The sequence below is a fragment of the Haemorhous mexicanus genome, chromosome 17 (assembly GCF_027477595.1).
Source record: "Haemorhous mexicanus isolate bHaeMex1 chromosome 17, bHaeMex1.pri, whole genome shotgun sequence".
Taxonomy (NCBI): Eukaryota; Metazoa; Chordata; class Aves; order Passeriformes; family Fringillidae; genus Haemorhous; species Haemorhous mexicanus.
In genome coordinates, this window is record NC_082357.1 from 11,748,550 (window position 1) to 11,767,074 (window position 18,525).

The following is an 18,525-nucleotide window of genomic DNA, read 5'->3' on the forward strand; positions in this document are numbered from 1 at the left end:
CTGGAGCTGAGCACCTCTCTGATATTTCACAGCATCCCAAACCTGCTGGGCAGAGCCCAGCCGTGCTCTGGCTTTGGAGCTTTCTCAGATGCACAGATCCAAGATGAATCCAGTTGGATTCAGCAGCTGGCAGCAAGCCTGGCACCAGCTTTTCCTTCAGTTGGCTCAAAAGCCAGCGCAGGAGATGGAGTGAAAGTGGAAAGGCTGCATTGCTGCCATAGCCCACCCTCCATCCTCTCTGTGACCCCTGTTCATGCAGACTGCTGGGATGAGGAGCTCGTGGTTTTTATGGGAATCCCAGGGCTCTGAGAGGGGTAAGAGGTTTTCACCTCTGGTGTGAACCAGAGGGACTGGAAAGAATGAGGCAATAAACACAACCAAGGGCTCTTCCCCTGGAGGAGCAGGGCGAGCTTTGTGCCCAGCTCAGCACCAAGGGGTGAGCCCCAGGGTGTGGTGCTGAGCCAGGGCACTCTCTGCTCGTGGCAGAAGATCAGGATTTATCCATGTGTAGATGCTGAAGCAGCTGTGCCCAGCAGGGATCCAGGTCTGCTGGGATCAGTGGCTGTGGCTGAGGGTGTGTTGGGGCATAAACATGCACAGGGTGGTGGTGGAGCACAAGCTGGGCTCTGTGGCATGGCAAGAAGATGCTGAACCAGGCTTTGCTGCTGCTCCAGGTTTCCCTCTGCTCTCTGGCAGGGCTTGAGTTGCTGGCACAGGAGCACTTTGCCGTGCTGGCAGAGTGCTGGGAGCTGGTGCATGGCTCTGACACGTTCATCTCCTAGCTGGGGCTGTCTGTGCTCTCTGGACCAGCTTGTTAGTGCCCATCAGCAAGGCTGCTGGTCCCTGGGCACTCCCAGCAGACGGTGCCATGGGGTGGAACCAGCAAAGCCACTTGGTTTTTAGTTGCAAAGACAGGAAGCCAGTGACCTTTGGCAGATTTCATAGCCCAGCAGGCTCGTGTAATTGAAGCTGGTGATGATTTGTCATGGCTCTAAGCTTTCCCTATCTATTTCATTCCTCACTCCCTCAGTCTCTCTGGTTCTCTCTTTCTCTTTCCTTCTTTGTGATCTCGTTATCTCCATGCCTTTCTCTTTTCCTCTCTTTAACCATAGCATGGAGAGGTACCTTAGGATGTGTTTGTCTTCGAGGGATTTAACTTCTGCCTGTCACAGTATTTTCTCCACTTCACATCCATTGTCCAAGAAAACCTCTTTTTACCCATGACCAGGAGACCTGCACCTGCCAGACAAATCCAGTCCATTCCATCATAAATAATGCATTGCTGTGGTCAGCGCCCCCAAGCAGCCATGAGCACCAAATCCCAAGTTTCCTCCCCCTGTCAGGTGAAGGTTGAAGTGACATTACCACTTTTATTGAAATTCCCTGGTAGAAGGCAGGTTCAATGCTATTAACATATTTCAATTCAAGCCATTCTTATTTTAATTAGCCTTAAGTAATTAGTTCTAATTCATTGCCATTTTTTGCTCTGCATATTTTGGGTTATTTACTTCCCTTGCTAAGTAACAATTTGATGTAATTATGTGCTACTCATTCTTTCTATTTACATATGCTCACTCACTCAGATTTCCTCGTTGAAATTTCAACAGATCCTTTGAATTCCCTCTTGAATTGTTTTCTGAGTTGTCAGCGGTGTGGAAATTGTGGGGTGGAGAGAGGATTGATCCTCTTCTTTGGACATCCCTGGTGCCAAAGGCAGTGAGAGTGCCTGTGAGCACCTGGGCTGGCAATGGGCTGCTCTTGGCAGGGAAGGTGCATTGCCAGGCTTTGTTCCTGGGAGTCTGGATTCCCATATGAAAGGAGTTTGGGGACTGTATCCAGCTCTCTCTGTCTTCCTCTTGGATTGCTTTAGCCCAGATGCCAAAGGAACCAGTCAGTGTTGCTGCTTCCTTTCATTTTCTTTGTGCAGACAAAAATGCTTTGGCTTTCCAGAATGGAAATGCCTTGGATTTCCAGAAGTGCAGTGCCTCTGTTGCTCAAAAAAGCCTGCACCCTTTCAAGTCCTGTATCTTCTTTGACATTTTGAGTACTTTGAGCAATTTGTCACATTTATATATATGTCAGTTTCTTATCTGAAATGTACTTATCTCAGCAACCATTTTTCTAATTCCTCTGAAGGACTATATTGTTGTCTTCTTTCCTCGAGGATTGCCCTTTTCTTACACCTTCTCCATAGCTGAGATTCTCAGAGAGTTGTTCATCCATCTGAGGCTGTCTGCTGTTCAGCTGCTCTGAACCCATCTTTTCCATTGCCTCAAAACTTGATTCTGAGCAGTCTTAACATCTGCCTTCCTGCAGATCCTGCAAAAACGTGGATTTCATGCTCACATGGAGTGTGTTTATACCTGTGTGTATATGCCTCACAACTTTTAAGTGCATTATCCAACTCCAGCCGAATTTGATAGAGGGTAGCAGTCTCAAAAATAGCAAGTTCCCTCAAGGTTTGAGCAGACAGGCAGAGGTAGAAGAGAGATGCCCTACTTCTACAGAGGAAAAAGCTGCCATGTTGTGCTGAGCCTTTATCTGATGCTGGTGAATCCATTTGGGAGAGAGCACAAATCTCAGCACCCCACCCACAGGAAGGACTTCAATCAGCCCATGCCCCTTCTCAGTGCCCAAGTCAATCAAGCTTAAAGAAAGCAGGAATTCATAGTTATGATGCTCATGGAACTACCTGGTTGTTTTTTTTTTCCAGTACCTTTTTCACTAAAATTTTATCAGCCGTTTGAATCCATGTTCCATTAGCAAATCCTACTTGCTTCATGAATATGCACGTTCACAATGTGTAGCACTGGCTTAACTGCTCCCATTGAAGTTGGTAATAAAACTCCTGCTGACTTCAAAGAGAATAAAGTCAGGCTGATGCTGAGTGCTTCGGAAAATCCCACCCCTTGTTGTTATTTTATTCTTAAGGCATCCACGCAGGAGCTGTGGGATGAGACTAAATACTCTCGAACAAGTAAAGAGGGAAAAAAGCTAACAAAAAGAAAAGATCAAAGAGCCAAAAATGAAAATCCAGATTCTGAGGTAAATATTTAAGGACCTTTCTTTCAAGATGGGAAGCGAGAGCAGTTCTGCTTTTGTTTGAGGAAGGGTCTCAAGCTGCAGCCTTGGGGCAGGAGAGGTGCTCACACCTCACACTGAGGCCATCGTGAAAGTTCAGATCTGAAAGTGTGGGACCTCCAAACTGTGCCAAGGTTTGCACATGTTTTGCTGCACATGATCATGAGCTGGAGTAGAACTGATTCCTTAAATTCTGTCCTTGCATTTCAGCTTTCCACGTCTAGGAGGGTCCAAAGAGTTTCTGGTCACCTCTGCTGGCACCAGGAAAAGGCAAAAACCCAAAACATCCCATGGGTTATCAACATCTGCAAGTGAGCAGATCCCTCTCAAGTGATCTATTCCTCTGCTCCTCTCTTGCTGTGAATGATGCAGGGAAAAGGTGTTGCAGAGCTTTACAGCTCTTCACTTTGGGTTTTTTCCCCCCAGATGAATGAAGTCCTCAGGTCTTTGTTTTCCCAATACTTGAAGCCATAGCTCCTAAACAGCCATGGGAAGAGGAGAGTTCCCTACTACCACCCAATTTAGTGGAGAATTATGGATCCAGCTGACTTCAAGGGAACATAAACAAAATTGTCATACACAAATGATTTCCACTGGGCAGAACTCCCTTGGCTTGAAGCCATTCTTACCTGTTTTGCTGAATCAGGGCACGTTCTTCTTGCAGGGACTTTGTGTTTTAGTGTGGGCTATTTTGGTATTTTCCTCTCCTAAGATTATTTCCACTGGAAAAAACACAGTATTTTTCATTCCAGCAGTATTTTTGGTAACAGTTACTATTTCCTGACAATATGTCTGTATTTTAGGACAAAACCAAATTACATGTTGGAAGTGCCTTTCCCCACTGCAGTTTCTCCAGCACTACTCACAAGCCAGTTACATCAAGAACATAATCTGGAAGAGGCACAATAGAGGCTATATTAAGTTTTATACAGACCTGCCATAAAATTACATGCAATAGCTACTTGATCATGTTATATCAATCAATTTTTGCCTGGCCATTTGGAAAACAATTACTTTTATCTTGATGGCTTATTTTTTAAATTTAGACTTTGCAAGGATTTTACCAAGAGCTTTTGTCCAATGGCTGCAGAATTCTCCTGGTCACATGGTTTAGTACAATATGACTGTTAGTGCACTGTTGCATGATAAGGGGTATTGGCAAAAAGAACTCTCTCACTGTAGCTCATTTTCATTGTTTTTCTGATATTTTTTGGCTTTTACTCTCTGTTCCTTGACGTCTATAAAAATTTTGACAGCAGTTGGAACTGGATGCTATAAAACAGGCTAGAAACTGTGACAAATATTTTTTTTTTTGCTCTCCTGCCTGCCACTTTGCTCCAGAAGAATCTGAATTTACCATCAAACTTCTGCAGAATTAGAACCTCTCTTTTAAACTCGGTAATAATAGGTAAAATCCTACTCCCTGGCTGCACCATATAATCATTATTATCTTACTAATCCCAAGTGCTTTGTGTAATCTTCAAGGCTGTGTTCCTAGTACCGTGCTTTAGGAGAAAATAGAAGGATCATAATTGTGGAAAATTGCATTTTGTTGCATCTTTTACCAATTCCCTGAGATCAAAACAGTTAATTTCCCCCTGCTCCGTGCCTTGTACAAACTTTGAATCAGTACAATTTACTCTGGTGAGCCAGAACAGGGCTGCAGATTTAAACTGCAGGTTTTTCTTGTTGGCAGATTCCTTCAGCTTGGTCATGGAAAGACCTAAAGAGGTTGAGGGTCCAGTTTTGATCAGATACAAATTATTCCTAATTTACCTCCCAAATATCTGTTGTTCTTCTGATCTGTACTTTAACTTGAAGATTAATATTGGTTTTCTCTAAAAAGGGTTGTGAGGTTGATTTTTAAAACTTAATAAAATGAAGTTTTAAAAATTAAGCTTTTAAAATAAAACTTAATAAAACACAGTAAGTTTTATTATTCTTAAAGGCCTGTATGGCTATGGTTGCACTTTTTTTTTAAAGTGCCAAAAAATCCTGGATAGCTGCAGAAGTAACCCTAGGAAAGAGGGGAAATGATGAAGGAAGGAGTTCATTCAAATACTGCCTAGCTGGAACCTGTGTACTTTGTTCTACTTTGCAGTTTCATTCTGAAACTTATGCAAAAACGCCGTATGGGATGAAACTTTTAGGTGTATTAAACCCATCCCATAATGTTTATTTTTGTACATGGACAAGAGATTACAGCTTTTCCATTGAACTTCCAAAGTCATCATCAAAAGCCATCGTTGCCGTGTGAACACTTTGTAGTCTGGTGTCTGTCCTACACTAGTTAATTCATGTAAATCTAAAGAAGTGGTTGCAGGCAGGATGGCATCAGAAATATGGAAATAGAGCATCTGGGTAGAAAGGGTAGGTTTTTGCAATGTTTCCATTGAAATTATTTTTTCCTGCCAAGTGAACAGATGCAGTGAAAACAGACAGTCTTATCGGCAGCCTTTCTTTTGGGGAGAATAAATGAGTGAATGATCTACCAAAATATTTTTTCTTCATTTGATTAAACAGACGATATTTATAGCATTTCTAAATATAAACCAAACTGAGGTGAAAAAGAGGAAGATTCACAAAGAATAGCCACTCTACAAAGTCAGGCGCTGTTCCTGTACCCAAAAGTATTTTTAAATTCCTATTTCCTCACCTAAGCTGGGTGAATGCAGTTCACTGCACTCTGAGGGTGTTTAGCAGACTCAGTCCTGATGCTCATATTTTGTTCTGATGCTGTGGGCTGCAGGTATGTTTGCTTATAGATTTGCTTTTGTTTCACATTAGAATAGCAACAAAATACCTAAGGGTTTCAAGAGTCTGCCTTTTTCTTATATTACAGTACAGGTTCTGGAATAAATATCTGGAAAGGCTGAAAATGTAGCAATGAGATAATAGAAAAATTTGTACCTTGCAGAAAAATACAAGATTTTGACACAAGGTTGCATTCTGAATAGAATATTAAGTTATTATTAAAATATACTTCAGGTTGATTTTAATGTCATTTTGATATGAACCTATAAAGATTTTGTTATGCAATAAAAATAGAAATGGAAAATTCTCCTGAAGTCTTGCAAATAAAATGTTTGATTTATCAAAACATTCCTGATTCTTTTAAAATGTGATTTTGCCAGAACTAATTCATGTCATGAGAAATTTCAGCTTTGTTGAAATGCAACTTTCTGCTGGGAAAGTGAACTAACCCCTGACCAGGGCTGCCTGGCTATAGAGTCTGCTGGTCACATTTATTCCTTTGCCAGAAATTACATGGTTATTAACCCTTTGACCATTGGTATGATACTGTAATGTTGGGCTTTTTTGTTTTTTTGCCTTTTTCCAAACTGAGCTACATCTTCTTATTAAAATAATTTTGCATTTGTTCTAAAAAATTTCCATATTTTTGTACTTTATATAAACTCCCTTGTAATAAGGCAAAGCAAACCCTTTTATCTTGCTGCCCCTTTCATGGAAGTCTCCTTTGGCCACTTTTATCTGTGTTTTTGCCTTTTCCCTTGGTTATGTGTTGAGATTTGTGTTAGACTCTTTAGCATTCTGTCCTGCTTTTGGGTTATAGTGTTCATCTTTGGAGCTTGTTGTCCCCGTGTTTCTTAATCAAGGGAAGCAGCTTTTCCACAAATGCATTTTCTTTACATTGTTAGCAATCCCAAAAACTGTCCTGAAATAAGAGTTTTCACTGCTTAATGCAAGATGTCATCATGAGTAATCCTGAGTCATTTAATTTCATATCTTTTAAAATGTCTTTTCTAAGATGGTCAAACTGACATTTGTGTTCTCTGTCAACATAGTATTGAGTCTAATACTGTGTGTTCCCTTCTTTCCAGTGAACAGTCTGAACCCAGAAGATATCATTATTTGAGTGGTTTTGCTCAGATATTTAAATGCTGGTATGGAAGATGATTATTGACTTTTCACTTAAATGATGTAGTCGTTTGCAAAAATCAATTTTCCTTATATATTCACCAGCTGTATTTAAGAACCAGCATTTGGCCAGCAATTTTCACAATTTAAAATAGAAAAATCTCTCATCCGGTGGCTTTCCTTAAGAGATCTCCAACACTTCCCTGTCACATTAATCTCTTTTTAAATAGAGGAAAATTGAGGCAGAGATGTAGAAAGTCATCCCAGGAAACTCAGTGGTTGAAGCAGGAAGGAAAAGAGAAAACAAGTGGAAAAGGAGAAACCAGGCATTGGTATCTGTCCTGCTGGACTGTCATATTGTTAAGTGAACCTGTTCAATTCACAGGAGGGTAATTTATGTCACTTAGGCTCTGAGAATCCTGTGTGTTCCATGTTTCTGGATAGACAGATGGATGCTCCCTTCACATGTCTGAGTTACTTTTGGTATCACACTGTGAACTGAAGGTCTTGCTCTGCCTTGTCTTGAACACGCTCCCATGAGCACTGTGAATAGCCTGTTAAATATGGATGATCCATCTTGATTTTCCAGATGAGTCAAGAAAAAATACTGGGAATTTTTTTTGACAGGTGTAAGCCAATTGGTGTAGAGAGCTGAAGTCTCCAAGGCATTTCCCTGGCCCCCAAGGAACCCTTTGGCTTCCAGCCATGGGCTTTTTGTCATCAGCTGCATCCTGTTCCCGACAGCAGCATGCCCCAGGAAAGAGCACAAATCTCTTTCCTAGTGAATTAGCACTCACAACTCTTCATCAATTTTATCCCCAGTCTTCCTCCACATTTGTTGGCTTTGGAAAAGGGTCCTGAGGTACTTTTTGCAATTTGTGTGCCCCGTTGAGAACCAGTTGCAAACATTTCCTTTGCAAAGCTGTATATAGATGGCAGCCTGGCCTTCCTCTGGTGACTTCTCCTGCCATTTAGTTCCCTACTTGATTTTCTCATATTGATCTTTGAAATGGCAGTATCTGGTTTTCCTGTAGCCTTCCTGAATCCTGACTTCTGGATTCTGCACAGATGACCTGTCCCATGTTATATAGCAGGAGTGGAATCTGGAGAGGTTTTGGCAGGATGGCTCTAAGAGGTGGCTTCAATGGCTCTAAGATCTAAAACCTGAGCTGGCACTAAGAACTTGGTCTTCTGAGAGGACTAAAACTGGCTCCCACTGAAGTAATGGAAGGTAATAATCTCATTTATTTATGGAAGACTTATAGCAAGAAGCCTCCTAGAACACAGTAGGATTATTTTTGCAGTGTGGGTCATTAGCACTGACCCTGGACTATGGCAAAACAGAGACATGAAACCTTCTGTCTGCAAAATAGCTCTCAAGGTTGTAAGGAAACCCTTAAAATTGCAAGACATGGCTGTTCAAGACTGGGAAGACGTGTAGGAGAATAAAGGTGGTGTCTCGGAAACAAATTGGTGGTTTGGAGAAGTTTGGAATTGCTAATCTCAGGAAAACCCAAGATTAGTAAAAGGTCTTTTAGGAGTACTGCACGTAGTTGAGAGACCAGTCCCTGCTTACCTCCTAGGACTGCAAAATTACACCTTTCAGGTCACACTTAAAAAGCAATTGGATGTAATCTGTACCTTTTGCATGACATAAAAGAACTAGATGAGATAATCAGGCACCAGCGTGCCCTCAGGTCTTTTTTAAATACTGAGATCACTCCAGGATATGCTTATGATGATTTCCCCTCCTCCATCTCCTGTCTGCTGAGGGAGCTGCTTCTCTTGTGTCTATTCACTGCAGGTGCTGGACAAGGGCTCCCAGCCTACCACCATTATTGGCACAACTTGAGTTGTCTTTGGTGGAGCACTCCCCATTTCAGCACTAGGAAGGTGAAGTGTCTAGGCCAAGTTCATCATCCAGGCTCCACAGTCAGTGGAGAAAGTTGAACACCTCCAGTGTGTAATCCATCCCATCCAAAAATAGATGTTTAAGACAGGAAGAATGAATCACTCTCTGGGGGTTGGTGCACGTCTCTCTGTTCACTGATGATAAAAGAAGTCTAGACAATTACCTTAACCTAGACATCCAGCTGTAAGACACCTTCAGCTGCGTGAGATCAAGCTGTGCTTTCAGGTCCCTAAGGACTGATTTCCACCCCCCTGTTCAAATGGGAAGTAGTTTTGTGATTTCACAGCAGCTTTCTAGCTGAAGTCACTGATAATCAGAATCTCAGTGAGCCACATATGGCAGTTTTACCATAACTGAATAGCTTTTTAATGAAAGGGTTTTTTACCCTCAGTCCCATCTGGGAGTTATCCATGAGAAGTTGATGGTGTTTTGAGGAATATTTCTTTCTATTACTTGCTGAACCATTGCCACCATTAAATATTGCTGCATAATTTCCTCCCAAGGAGTCTGTTGCATGTAGATAATATTCAAAATGTGGTCCCCATTGATTACTTTGATTGAACACATGCCACACATGATGTTCTCCATGAGCAGGAGCACAGCTCTTCAGATGGTGCTTGCAGACACTCTCATTTGTGAGTTCATTTCTCATGGTCTGAAATTCATCTCTCATCTTCTCTCTTGCCTTCCCATGAGCTCATTTGTTAAAGTATTTGGGGAAAGGCAGACAGGGAAAGGCAATGGATGACTGCAGAAGAAAACAGAACACCAAGATCATAAGGAGCATCCACAGAGCCCTGGCGAAGGAAACCACAGTGGAGGCAGCTGAGAGGAGGGAAAACCTCCAGCACTGGACATCTAAAGAGCTGGAGTTGTCAGTTCCCAGTCAACCTCTGCAGTTCCTCCCTGCCCACCTTGCACCATGGAGGTGACCAGTGCAGGAGCAAAGGTGGCAGAGCAGTCCAGGGTTCTGGGATATTGGCTGCTCCCCTTTCCAGCCCAGCACTTAGAGCAAAGCCACCTTCAGCTGGTGTTCCCATGGAGAGACCAGGGAGCAGGGCCAGCACAGCCCAGCTCAGCCCTGTGTGGTTGTCCTTGCCCCCAGGACAGTGGTTCGTGTTGCCATTGATTGCAGAGCAGATAGGTGAGGATGATGATGTCTCCAAGGGGATTCCCTGGCAGAGGAGGGTAGGTGTGAACTGAAGGAGAGGAGACTTCAGGGTGCCAATCTGTGATCCTAAAGCTTCCATCCCAGACATGTTAAAAGGTTTGGAAACTACACAACTTTGGCATCTCTGCAGAGAAAAACATCTCAGCTTGCCTTGAAATATGTGAAGATTTAATTCCTTTGACTTTCACTTTTAGATTACTTTTTGCCCTTGCTCTTTTAAAAGTTCAATTCAACATGGAAGTGCAGTCTTCAAGGAAAAGACTTGGAAAACATATTGACCAATATGGTTAATGGAAAGCATTCCTTTTTTCAAGATGTCTTTTGTCTCTCTCTTTTGGAAGATGGCAGGAAGTTTGGATGAATCCGGAAGTGTTTGAGGTTTTTTGTTTGTTTGTTTTGGTTTGTTTGTTTATTGGTTTTGTTTTGCTTTTTGTTGTTTGCATGTGCATGTGAATTTTCTAGTTGCCAGGAAAAATAATTTGCCCAATGATGTCACGGGTGCCTCTTTGCTTCCCCTGCCAAGACACCTGCCCACTGCTGCCTGCAGGAGCCCTCGGTGGAGTCCAAGCCGAAGCAGGGGATGTGTTCTCTCAGGGAGTTCCCTGCTTCATCCCTCGCTGTGTCAGAGCTGAACACATCCTGCCAAGATTCAAGCAAAATATTCCAGAAAAGGTTGAGATATTCACCGAGCTCAAACTTACAGTACAAGAAGTACCCTGGAGCAAAAGCAGAGCTGCGAGACACCATCACACCGAGGCGCTTCCCGCAGCCCGGCAGGCACCACGCCGTACCAGACAAACTCCTCCAGATAGCATCCAGGCAGAGATGTTTGCTTAACACAGCAGCTCTTTGAAAAGGCAAATAAATGGACAGTGAAGCTCCACAGACGTGTCACTGTGCAGCGATTTCCGTTTAGCATTTACGTTTAGTGCCAGGAAAGCCTGACTCATGAATATGAAATCAGAAGGAAAGGAAGAAAGCAGTTGTTCATTATTAGAGCTTCGAACTGGGCATGTGGTGGAAATTAGCATTAAAAAACATGCAGGTTAAAAAGAGAGGGGCTGGCTCTGATGGTCCAGGAGACTTGAAGAGCCTGGCTCTTCAACCAGGGGATGTGCTTTTGTGGGGGCCCCTCTGCTCTCAGGCTTTGCCCATGGGGAGCTGCTGCTAAAGAAGAGCCCTGGAGCTCAGGGTTACCATGATGAGGCTCTTGCTCATTTTGAAGAGGGGAAAAGCAGGTCCTGAATGTTCTTGGAAATCCTCCACATTTACGTTGAGGTAATGGTGAGGAAAGGCAGGGAAGGAGAGTCTCTGAATTATCAGACATAAGAGAAATAACTGAGAGGAACTTCCAAGAAAACAGATCAACCTCAGATAGAAATCCTGAGGTCCCTAAAGGAAGCTCACCTTTTATTGAGACTCAGTGGCGTAAAAATGAAGAAACCCACAGCCCTGATGCTTCTGCAGGTGGGATGCCTGTCTCTGCTCCTCACCTGCACTCTAGAGCTGAGAAAAGGCTCTGTGAGCCTGGGGTGACCCTGGCTCCCTTCAACACAAGCTATCAATCTTTTTTCTGCACATATTTCACCTTGAGAGAGCTGAGCTTCTTCTGCCAAGGAGGCATGTGGGTCAGAATCACAGAATCACAGAATATCCTAAGTTGGAAGGGGTCCAGAAGGGTCGTTGAGTCCAGCTCCTGGCCTTGCACAAGATGACCAACCCCAAGAATCACACCAGGCACCTGAGAGTCATCCAAACTTTTCTTGAACTCTGGTAGGTTTGGTGCTGCAACCACTTCCCTGGGGAGTCTGTTCCAGTGCCCAAACACCCTCTGGATAAAGAAATTTTCCTAATGTCTCTAAGAAGAGTGATGCTATTGCAGCAAATATTTTTGATGCTACTGGGAAGGAAGAAGCAAATAAAGACGTTGCTGCAGGGTGGCAAGGGCTTGTTTTCCAAAGCAGCTCCTTGCATCAAACCCTGGGAGCAGCTCAAGGCAGCACTCCAGTGCCTTCATCTGAAGCAGCCCAGCTGTGCTGCATAAGTACATCCCTCCTTTTCCTTGCATTTTGGTAATTCCAGTGCCCTTAAAATACGACAAGAGCTGATCTGTCAGTGTGGGGCACAGCAGCTCGCAGTGACAGCAAAGCATTTGGCTGATACCCCTGGCCTGGAGGATGCAAGGTGCCAGGCAGGAGGTTGGACAGTGGGCAGGGTGGGCAATGGTTGGACAGTGGGCAGGGTGGGCAAGTGCCCACAGGAGCAGACAGATCTGCCAGGGTGCTCCTCACCCAAGTGTCCCCCTCTGCCCTCAGTGACAGCACTGGATCATGGTTGTTTTGCAGAGCCAGGCTTTGCCCCAAGGCCAGGCCATGGGGAGCTGCTGGCAGGGCTCTGCTCCACCCCATGCAGCTATGACAGCTTCAGAGGGTTGTTAGCAAGCAAGGTGTGCTTGACGTGAATAATTAAAATACCTGCTGTGCTTCTAAAGAGTTCAGAGCCAGCCTCGGAGCTGCATGTGTGAGCCATGGCTGCTGTCTTTGGAGGAGGCCAAGGAAAGAGGAGGGCTGATATCCAGTGGAAAATTCAGGGCTTGATGCTGCTTCTGGCAGGAGGAGGGATGATGCTGGCAGCTTCCAGAGGGATGCAGGCAGTCCCTGCTCCTGAGGGAGGCTGGAGGCTGACACAGCTCTCCTTGCTGATGAACAGACATCACAGCACAGAACTCTCCTAAGTCTCCTCTCTGCCAAAAATTTGAGCAGCACTGGAGCTCAGCACCCACCCTTCCAACTGCCCCAGGGCTCTCGTGCTGGTTCAGCTCTCCAAACCTGTGGGATGAGGACGTGGACCAGGGGAGCAGGGACAACCCCACAGCCTAAGGGCTCCATCAGCACTGGCAGCGTGGGGCCCCTCAACTGAGCACACACAGGTGGGCTCTGGGGAGGATGTGCTGTCTTTTGTAAAGATTTCCCCAAGATATCAATTAGACACTGAAATCAAAACAGTTTCTGCATGAACAACTAACAAAGAGTTCCCTGCAGTCTCTCAGCAGCTGGACTCCTCCTGTTCCTCCCCCCAGCTGCCAGAGTTTGTATCAGAATAGCACTGAAGGGCCCTGTGCATGGAGGAGCTTCATTGAACAGGGGAAGATATCAAACACTGGGGCTGTGTCAGTGCTGCTGGAGCATGGAGCTGTAAATCTCTTCTTGTGAAAAAAATGGGTTTCTGGGCAGGGGATGGAGGGAAAAAGGACATTCCCCATGAGTTAGTTTCAGATTGAATTAAACCATTGTTTGACCATAGATCTATATCTTTTATATATATATCTATTTATATCTATTTTTCTGTGGAGACCCTGGACAATTCCAATTTGGGGTCACTGTGCAGTGATTTTTTTTTCCCCCTCTTCTCTTTTTTAGTTCAACCAATGAACCAAAAAATTGGTTATTTTCACAGCTTTTCCATTATTTCCTCCAGGGCAGGTAAAAGCAAAGTTTTTAGAGACAGGGAAAAAAAGTCTGTTTGGGGACTGGCATGGTGAGGAAACAGAGAGAGCTGTGTGCTGACAGCTTTGCAACAGTGTGTGAACATCATCCTGATGTTTGGTGCATTCCCTGGTCTCACGTGGGGAGTGGGAGCTGACACCTGCACCCCTTTCCTGTGGCCCTTTGCCCAGGAAAGGCCAGAGCTCCTGAGCTGAAGATCAGCAAATTAGTCTTCTTCTCCCCCACTGCAGAACGTTATCCATCTAAATATTTCCTTTAATTTAGAGCCGTGTAGAGTTTGAAAAGCCCTTCAAGTTCACTTGGGCTGATGAATTGGTAATTGAGTGTACCTGGATGTCAGTGCCTCTCTCTGCATTTGTATCAGTCCGTGTTTGTTTTCTCCAGCTGTAAATCACTCAGAACTTGGAGAGGCTTTTATCAAATCCTGCTAGGAGCCAGTTATTCTCCCTTTCACAAACACATTGCTAATGCCACATGGAACCCACTGGCTTTGCTGTTCATTTAAAAACAATGAGGATGGTATTAAATGGGAAGAAAAAAAATCCTTAGCAACAAGGGAGAAGGAGGAGGAAAAGAATTGCTCCTGTCTCTCTGGAGTTTGCTCCTTTGGTCTAATGTCTGTCCCATTGATCTCCTAGTATGCTCTGCTTTGAGAGCTTGATTTATTGCTCCACACTCCCTTATCCTCCTGGGTGTTACAGCACACTTCGTTCTCAGCTTCTTCAGCTGCCAGCCTTGGTCCAGCCTCACCAGTGCTTCCACCTCCTGGGCTGCTCACCTCCTGGGCTGTGCCCCTTTCTCCACAGCCCTGGGCAGCACCGGGCATGGAAAAAAAATTTCACTGAAAGAAGAATAAAGTACTGGAATGCTCTTCCAAAGGAGGTGGTAGAATCACCATCTCTGGATGTGTTTAAAAAAAGACTGGACATGGCCCTTGGTGCTAGAGTCTAGTTGAGGTGTTGGGGCATAGGTTGGACTTGATGATCTTAGAGGTCTCTTCCAACCTCCTTATTCTGTGATTCTGTGATTCTGTGATTCTCTGATGTGGAGAGTTAAGCAGAGTCAGGGTCATCATCTAAAGGTCTCCAGGTTTTCCAGTGTGTCCTTGGTGAATACCTCTCCAGTGGCTTTGGCAATACCTGGCTCTCCCCATGGTTACAGAGGGACCACAGCTGGCTCCCTTCCCACATTGCCCATATCCATGGCCCAGCCCAGTAAATGTGCTCCAGCACTGACAGGTTTGGCAATAGGGAATTTCAAACGAGAGAGGTAACAGTCCTGATTCACATTTCTTGGAGCTCCTCTGATCCCTCACCCAATGGAAGATGGAGGAACAGCACCACGTGTCTGCCATAACCCATCCACTCAGCCTGTGCTTGATTGCAGATTTTTCAATGAACTGTTACGTTGTTGTTTGCTCAGTGGAAAAAACCAGCAAGTTATCTCCATTGAGAAAGGAACATGAGGACTTTGCAATCTGTGTGTGAATGTTTCCTGAGCATAAAATGAGGTGAAGTTTGCCAAATGATTATTCATTAGAGATTGGTCATTCAGCTCTAATTGCTTGGGTCTAACTGATCTTAGAAGGACTGTGTGACATCTTTGGAATATGGAGTTAAGGTCAGAAAAGTGTTGGTAGAAATTAATTCACGTTAAGTCAAGCTTTTCTTTGGGTGTAACAGGACTGTTCCCCCTTAGCTAGAAAGAGCAGTAAATGATGCTGCCTGTTAGTAAATGATGCCAGCCCAGTTAGCTAATGGAGGGTGAGTGGTGCCTTATTGACTCCCACTTTCTCTGTGGAAGGAGTAATTAAATTCACCTGCAGAATCCTCATCTTCTCATGCATGGCAGTGTGCAACTTCCCTGCATCTCAGCTAACTAGATTAGAGATTACTCATGCTGATGAGAAAGCACCAGCTAGAAAGGGTCTGGCCTGGCTTTCAGATCCCAGCTGTTATTTGCAGGACTTATGCTTAGGAAAAGCATCACTTCCTTTTGTTTTGCTTCTAACCTGACAAAGTTTGTCTGGAAACCCAGAGGAACAAGCACCAGGGAGCCCCACTGTCTGTCTTCCAGCAGCATTTTCTGAAATGGAACAGTACTTTAAAGTCTCGCCAGCTCAGCCTTTCACTTCACAGAATATGTGCCTGTCTCTGAAATACCAGCTTATTTTTCCTTACCCCCATAATATTCCCATCCAACATTCACTCTCCTGGAAATGACCAATCCCACATTCACCTACCTCCATTCAAACACCTGTCATTGCTCCTGTGCTACTGCTCTTCTCCTTCCAATTTAGAGATTATATTTCATAACTGACCTCCAACTACCTATTGCCTCCCGGTGACACCTCAACCTTGTCTGCCTGATTGATTAGTCTATTATGCTCTGCACTCTTCTGATGACTTACAGATTGTCACAGGTTTCCTTTTGTTCTCTAATATTCTTGGAGTTTTGGAACACCCTCCGGCTGCCATTCTCTCTCATTCTCTCTCATTCTCTCTCCACAGTCCCTGGCCACCACTTGCTTCTCTCATGAATGTCTAGTTTGGGTAAAATGACAAGAAATCTTTTGCAAAATAAACTCCTACCTGCTGTGAGTTCACACATACCTGGTAAAACACATTCTAAGACACTGTCATTTTCAATGGGGCTCTTTATTTTCTTTGCACAATTTGGAGGTATAAAAATGCCACTGGATCAGGCTGTGATCAGTGACATGGCTTGGAAGGCAGCTTTCCCCAGGAAATTTCCTCACCTGCATAAGTCAATGAAGCAGTGACAGAGAGGGAGCAATGCTGTGTTTAAAGATGTGGGGGGTAGGAGGGTTCTGTGTCTGCTGGAGGAGAGGTCTGGGACGTGTCCCAGATCCATCCATCTCCCTGTGCCTGCCAGAGGTTGTCCAGCTCTCTGATATTGTTCCAGGCTTGTCCCAGCTCTGTCCATCACTCTGACATTTAATTAACTGCCCCATTCTCCTGGATCTTGCACTGGATTTGTGTTGTCTTTCTGAAATACCTCTTCGGTCATGTCTGAATATTACTAACAGGAGGAGTAACAAAACGGGTGTCACCAATATTGCTATTATTGTTACTGTGTAGATGATAATAAAACAAGACATTGGATATCACAAAGATGAGTACTGTTACCCTCAGTGTCACTTCTTCTTGCTGTGCTGGCTGTTTGGCATCACAGGTGAACAGGAGCTGACAGCAGTGGGAAGCAGAGAGAGCCCTGGCCAGCCAGGCATCCAAAAATAATAGAAAAACAGTGAAGGTGTGGGAACTGACCACTGAGAGCAATAAAATCACACTTAAGATTTCAAAATACATTTATGAGGCCTATCTTCAGGTGTAACTAGGATTATTAAACTTATTAAAGCCTGCACATGCTGGGTGGCTGGAGCAGGTGGTGGCAGTGGCTCCTCACTCCTCCAGGAGCTCTGCATTGATGTTTTGTACCATCTGCCCTGGGCATGCCCAGAGCTATCCTTCTTCCCTGCATCTTTTTCCATCTTTGTCTGGCATTTGTCCCATTCTTTTTACTTCAGTCCCAGGTTCCCTTCCAGCATTTCTCACAGTCCCAAATCCACTGGCAAGTGGATTTCTTTTCCCTTTTAGTTACTCTGATGAGCAGCTGCTCTCATTTGGACCTCCCTGTGGTCTTCTTCCCCTTCACCTCTGGTCCCTGTGTCACTGTGTTTGATCCATGGCTTGAGCAGCTGTTCTGTCCCTTGGATGGCTTGGTATTAATCAATCCTTCAGTCAATCTTTTATCCCCTTTGTTGAAACTCCCTCTTATGCTTTCTCTTTTATCCTTGCAGTTTAGATACTGGGCTTGGTGACCACCTCGTGGGATCCTGAATGCCGTGTCCAGTGTGCCTCCCAGCCCCTGAGGACAACAACTAGGACACATTCAGCACTGTGGCTGGGACCAGCAGTGACACACGGGCTCAGAGGTGAGGGGTGGCATCTCTGCAGTGAGAGGAGGCAGCTGCCTGTGGGAGAGGGCAAGCAGGGATGGAACAGGTCCTCCTGGAGAGGGCTGAGTGCTGGGAAATCCTCCCGGGGTGGATGGTGAAGGGAGCCTCGTGGCACTCATTCCCAGCAGGAAAGAGTATGATGCAGACAGGACAGTGAGCCAGGGCTGTGTTTCTCACACTGCTGATCTTGGGGTGGCTCCTGGTGGGACTCTTCTCCCAGTCTGACCTTCCTGGGGAATCCCTGAGCTGCGGCTGCCGCACTCCTGGAAGCGTGGCAGCAGTGAGACTTATCATGGTTGCATTTTAATTCTTATTTTTTTAAAGATTGAATTCACATTCTTCTCTTGAGATTTCGGGAATAAAGAAAAAGCACATTATTTCTCCCCTGCAGATGAGAAGTGCAGCGCATGCCTCCATCCCAGCTTCTACAAAATTGTGTTTTACAAAGCAGAAAAAGAATATCAGGTTCATGTTGGAGCTGTAGCTCAGTTTTCTAAGACCAGATTTTGCCCCACGTTCCCTGTTCAAATGACTAGCTGTGCTGGGCACTTTGAAATTTTCTCTCTCTTCTTCATCTCCACCTTGACATTATGAAAAGAGTTTTCATCAGTCCATTGAAAGAAGGAGATAACTTTTGTATAAAAGTGCACGGTTGACAGGGTTGAGTTTTTGGGTAGTATGTAATTTTTTTTTTGCACTGTTATTATTTAAAAGATGCTTTCTAAGAGGACAAAAGGGAATAGCTTAATGGAAACAAATTTCTGTAGCAAAATGTGCAGCTGGATAAAAAAAGATTATTTCTGTTATTGCTTGGTTAGACAGGTGAATTTTGAATTTGAGTACAAAAGGTGCTAAAAAGTGTGCCTTAACTTCCCTTCAGTGTGCTGTTGAGATTGAAAAGAATAATTTTTGGAGAAAAACTTTTCTCTGAGCCTCTATTTCCAGCATTGTCAAATCTTTAGTGGCGGCCTTTTCCCACAGCTATTATCATGTT

General features: G+C 44.4%; 1 protein-coding gene across 1 annotated transcript in view; it reads left to right on the forward strand.

Moving 5' to 3' along the window:
- The window catches only part of ELFN1 (extracellular leucine rich repeat and fibronectin type III domain containing 1), a 103,183-nt gene that overhangs the window by 40,374 nt on the left and 44,284 nt on the right, over window positions 1-18,525 (forward strand). Inside the window, exon 3 of the mRNA XM_059861933.1 lies at window positions 17,373-17,507. The gene's annotated coding sequence lies outside the window, so the exon portion shown is untranslated. The remainder of the gene's footprint in view (window positions 1-17,372; window positions 17,508-18,525) is intronic.